Below are 6,000 nucleotides of genomic sequence, written 5' to 3' on the forward strand. Positions count from 1 at the left end.
ATGTTACATTTTATGCTATGTGAATTTTAGCATAATAAAAAAATTGAAACACACACACACACACACACACACAACTCTGTCCTCTCCAGGTGGCTAGGGCAATGTGGATAGGTGAGGATTCTAAGCAAAGAGCGTGCGGTGGGTCTCCCTCACCACACCCTTTGTCAGCTTGGCTTCCCTGGAAAGCAAGAGGTTTGTTGGGGGAAATGCTGGTGTAGGATAAAAAGAAGAGAGAACAGGGGTAGGTGGAGAGAGGCTCGAACTGTGATGTGGCTCTGACCCCTGGGAGGCAGAGAAGGAAGGAGGGAGAGGCAGGAAGAGCCTCAGATCACATTTTAGGTCTGAGGGGGTAGCAGCCAGCAGATGGGGAAGCCCCACAAAGACTGCGGGGGAAGGTCCCGCACGGCTGTGCTCAGTCATGAGCTGGGAGCCACCGGGAGAGCAGGCCTCATGGATGCTCTCGGAGGGTGTGGCCGCGGGAGGCTTCCTGCCTCCCTCCCAGCAGGTTCTGTGTGGAGAGGATATCTGAGCAGCTACGGTCACGGCTGCTACGCACCCCTCTTCTTTCCTAAAGATTTCTGTCACTCGTCGTGTTAATCCGCTAACACTTCCATCACCCAAATGCCGCAGCCTCTGTGGCTTAAACAACAGAAATTCATTCTCTCACGGTTCTGGAGGCTGAAAGTTCAAGAGCAAGGGCTTGGGAGGTTGGGTGTCCCCCGAGGCCCCTCTCCTAGGCCTGCATTCAGCTGCCTTCTCCCTGTGTCGTCATATGGTCTTTTCTGTGTGCGTGCATGCCTGGTGTCTCTTTTCTTGTAAGGACACCGATCAGATTGGATAAGGGCCCCACCCTTTTGACATCATTTAATTTTAATTGCTCCCTTGAAGGGAAGTAATATTGGGAGTCAGATTGGGAGTTAAGGCTTCGATGCATAAATGTAGGGGAGGGGTACCATTCAGCCCATAAAGCACCGTGTACTTTAATCAGTAAATGTTTCTCTCTCTCTCTCTCTGTCTCTCTCTCTCTCTCTCTCTGTCTCTCTCTCTCTCTCTGTCTCTCTCTCTCTCTCTCTGTCTCTCTCTCTGTCTCTCTCTCTCTCTCTGTCTCTCTCTCTCTCTCTGTCTCTCTCTCTCTCTCTGTCTCTCTCTCTCTCTCTGTCACTCTCTCTCTCTCTCCCCCGCCACATTAAGAGTCTATCACCTTCCCTCAGTGTGCGACGGATGGAGACACAAAGGAGATAATTCCCTTTCTCAGAGAGATGACAACCTATTAGGAAGGAGATAGTTGGGCCTGGCGCTAGATGTGATAGGTGCTGTGACGAGAGTGAGTCTTCATGTTGGATTAGAGGGTAGATTTCTAATCCACCCTCGGCTTGCTGGGCTGGTCAAAGAATGCTTCCTGGAGGAGGTGGCACCCAAGGCACTGTTAAAGAAAGAGTAGACTTTATCAAGTGAAACAGATAGGGAAAAGGCATGTGCAAATACGGAGGGTCTTGGGAGAGGATGGCCTGTTCAGGTGCTGCTGTCCGTCCCGTGTGCCTGGGGCATAGGACAAGCCATGAGGGAGGAAGTGCTGAGAACCAGGGTGGAGAAGGGTGGTGCTGGCGGTGTGCAGAGCACAGTTTGCTTGGAGTTTGGGTTCATTCTGAAGCCTTGTGACAGCATCTCTTCCCTCATTCCTTCCTTCTGGTGCTTAAATATATTAACAAACCAACTCCCCAACATTCCAGGGTGCCTGGGTTTGATCAAAGAGTCACAGTGTTTTTTCCTTGTGTCTTCGCAACACCACAGATGCAAATGATAGTCACTTGGAAAAGGCACCTTTCCCGACTCTCCTGGGCCTCCATCCCTCACCTGCCCATGCCTAAGCAGAACCTGCAGCTCCCAGAGATGCATCTGTCCCCATACTGAAAACAACGGCATGCCACTGTCCCCCTGTCGTTGGTGTAGCTACCGAGCACACCACGCAAATACCTTTCTCTTAGGAGCTGCATGTGAAACGGCTCAGAAACATTATCTTAAGACCTGAAAGATGCAATTTAAATGTCCTGTGGCTGTAGAGATATCACTGTTGTGGTGATTACATATGTCAGGCAAGTGCAGTGCAGCAGGGTGCCCTGTGATTGGGGACCCCAGGCTGTGGGCTCTCGATAGAGGTGAAGACCTGGCAAAAGAGTCAGACTGTGCGTGTGTGTAGGTGTGTGGCACACATTCTAGAGGTTATTAATTTCAGAGGTACAGGGACTAAGTGAGCAGTGACCCAGAGAGGTCGTTGCTGCTGATGAGAAAGATTAGGCTCAGAGAGGTTTTGCCATAAGCTCATGGTCACACAGCTAGTTAGGGGCAGAGTCACAACTAGAACTCAGCACACCTAAATGCAAGTCCAAATCCCTCTCGTTTGTTCATGAAACATATTTTGAATGTGTACCTAGTCCGGACTCTGCAAGGTAATTGAATACACAAAGAGTAAGAGAAAGGAATCTCCCTCTAGGAGTTTATAGTCTTACTGCATTCTAGAAGCATCTTGGTATTTAATAAAAAAATACCACGGCCTGGCCCTAGCCTTGGAGTTTCTGATTCAGTGGCTCTTTGGTGGGACCCAGGTATTGGTGTTTTCTAAAACTCCCCAGGATGCAGAAGTGTTGGTCTACACCTGTGCTGTCCAGTGTTTGGCTACTGAGCGCTTGCCGTGTGGTTTATCCATAACGCCCTGTGCTGTGAGACTCAGTATGCGCACAGAACTGAAAATGTCTCCGTAATAACGTTTTATATGGATTCTATGTTAAAATGATAGTGCTTTGGATGTTTTGCGCTAAACAAAATATGCCATTCAAATTAGTTTCACTGTTTCTTTGTACCTTTTGCTTTGCTCCACACTGAAGGAAGTCTTGACACAAGCCCCGTCCTCCCCATATTGCCAGTTCCCTTAGGAAGAGCAATGCATTACAAACATTTTGGGGGAAAGCAGTAAGAATGTGAAGGAGTTGTTAGCTCATCAAAATCTTTCTTCAGAAGTTCTGGCCTGGGGCTTGTTGTGGGATGAGAGGAAGGATAGCCACGTACCCGGGGAATGAACCTGGAGAGAAGAATTCTCTTTGGGTGTTTTCAGCAGAAGGGAGCGCGGTCTGTATCGTGAATATATCCACTCTAGAGAGAACATAGTGCTATAGTTCACAGACACATCCAGGGCTAGCTTAGTGCCTGACACCCAAAACTCAGGTAACCCACCTGTGAGGATAAGTGGGAGCAACACGAAAAGTCCCCTGGCCACTCTGTCATCTGTGCAACAGCTAGAAGAGTCTGGATGAGACTCGTTGGAGGCTTGAGCCTGGCACTAAATATGTGAACACAGGCAAATCATTTACCTCCCTGACCCTCCCTTTCCTTGCCTGTAAAATGCAAGCAAGCACCTTCTTTTACAGGGCAGCTATGGAGGTTCTATGGGAAAACGGCCGTCAAGTATACAATTAGAAGCTGAACTGAGTATTGCAGAGATGAGGGGTGCTGATAATTCTGAGCAGGCGGAAGTTGGTGGGGTGGGGATTCTGGAGGAGGAGCTGGGGCAGGCACAGTGGACTTATTGGAGTTCTGTCGAGTTTTAAAAGTTTATGTTAACATTACCATAGCAATAGGTGTTCCTTGTGAAAATTTGGGAGGAGGAAAGCATAAACAATAAATAAAATTAATTTCTAATCTTACTACTCAGAACTAATGGCTGTTAACCTTTTTGGGAAATCTATACCATATATAACTTAGTTTGGTGAAATGGAAGCGAAAAAATTCTGGTCATATTATTTGAACACAGAGGCTTGAGCTGAGCCATGAGGACATTGGGTTAAGGGTGATGAAATGTAGGGGAAGGTAAGTTTGGAGAGAAGTCAGATGGATTTTGTATTCAAAGGCACCAGTCCTCCTCCTTTCCTTCCTTCCTTCCTTCCTTCCTTCCTTCCTTCCTTCCTTCCTTCCTTCCTTCCTTCCTTCCTTTCTTTCTTTCTTTCTTTCTTTCTTTCTCTTCCTTCTTTCTCTTCCTTCTTTCCTTCCTTCCTTCCTCTCTCCCTCTCTCCCTCCCTCCCTCCCCTACCCACCCCCCGTCATAAAATCTTAACTTTCTCTGTCTCCCCTTCCTGCTCTCTCACCTTCTGATTGTTATTAATTCCTTCAAACACATTGATGTGATTTGCGATGGGCAGAGCGGACTCTTACCTAAGGAAGAGAACAGAGGGCTTGAGGCCCTTCCCTCCCTAGTGAAATTGTTGTGCCCGAGTGAGCAGTTGTCTCATGTACAATGAGTTGTGTGTCTGTGCTAGATTCCTGTGTGGGCTGCCGGCTGGGTTATTAATGACTGGAACATTTTGGGACCTTCAGACCCTGAATGCTGCTGTACGTGTAAACATCTTCTAGAGCGTCTTTTCTGGCTCCTGGCTTTCTGGAACCAGGCATTCTTCACCCCCATGCTCCTTTCATAATGGGCTTTGTCATATGTGACGTGTGGCTGAGAAGTCAGTGGATTTAGATACATTCTTGATTCCAAAGGTGAGGTGAGGTAATGGAGCAGAAAAGAAAGGTATGTGAGTGTGTGTGTGTGTGTGTGTGTGTGTGAGAGAGAGAGTGTGTGTGTGTGTGTGTGTGTGTGAGAGAGAGAGAGAGAGAGAGAGAGAGAGAGAGAGAGAGAGAAGAATAAAATCAGAGGCTGGTGCGGCATAAAGAATGGATAGGGAAAAAGACCAGAGGAAGAGGAAGGGAGACAGCAAAGTGACAGAGACAGAGTGAGTGCAAGGGAGACAGAGGCAGTCATTACTACTTAATGATTAATACAGGATTTAATGAAATATTCATGAGAGGAAATCGGAGCTATAGACAAACCCGAAGGCCACTTCCCTGCTTCCCACTTCCCCCTTCCTACTCAAAGCTCAATTCTTTTTCCATTCATGCCCTCTGTTGTCATTACATGGAAACAATGGATGGATAAAACCAGGAGGGGAAGCTTGTTCACTGATGGTATCTGGCTCCATGAAAAACGTGTCTGCTGATCTGCCCGGGTGGTTCCTGCACTTCTGAGAGAGGCACTTTCAAGAAGGCTCTTGGCCCCTGGGAGGTGAGGCAGACAGCTTCTCCCTTCTTCTGAGCTCTCTCTGTGGTCAGTCCCCACATGTTTCCTGAGCAGGGTCTTCCTCTCCTGCAGGAGACACCTGGAAAGCTCCTCCAGCATGCCCTGCACACCTCCGAACAGCGCCCAGTGCTGGCAAGTAACAGAAACTCAGTGCACGCCGGTGTACTGCCATGTGCCATCTGACCAGCCCAGCGCAAACACGAAAGTTGCACCGTCTCTCCAAGCCTCCACTTGCTCATCTCTGTGTGTATACAGACACCTATCGAGCTGACGATGTTACCCAAAGAACTGTGGGAGTGATGGGTGCTCTCTCCCAAGCTCTGGCGCAACATGGAAGATGTGATGCTTTCCCCTTTACTTCTTCCCGCCTCTCGCTCTGGCTGGTTGTTCATCAGCGGGAGCTGAAAGTCACCGTTACTGGATCTTGTCCCCTGGAGACGGATGATCAAGACTGGTGACTGGGAATTGGGGTCCTTTACCGCTCCCCCCATAGCCAGCGATGCACGAGAGAGGTTCACACACGTGCCTCCCACACATACTTCAACCTGCCTGAAGGTCTGTTTGTTTTCATGCTGAAGTCATACATGGGCGACATTTTGCCTGGATTTTAAAGTACCGTATTTCCTCAGCTCCAGAAGAGCTAGAAGGTCAATATTTTTACTATAAAAATAGCTTGAGCAGTCAATTTTCCACTATAATGATGTCTTAAATGGTCTCTTTACCTTACGATTTTCCTTACTTAGTCTTTGGATCTGTTTCCTCATTTAAAATTGAGATGATAATATGCGTTTCCACAGGGCCAATTGAGGGTCCAGGGAAGGCTTTCTGAACTGTTAAACCTATTCAGATGTTAAATATTGTGACAGCCTGTGTGCCATCTTGCCTTGCTG

Source organism: Rhinolophus ferrumequinum, chromosome 14, assembly GCF_004115265.2.
Source record: "Rhinolophus ferrumequinum isolate MPI-CBG mRhiFer1 chromosome 14, mRhiFer1_v1.p, whole genome shotgun sequence".
Taxonomy (NCBI): domain Eukaryota; kingdom Metazoa; phylum Chordata; class Mammalia; order Chiroptera; family Rhinolophidae; genus Rhinolophus; species Rhinolophus ferrumequinum.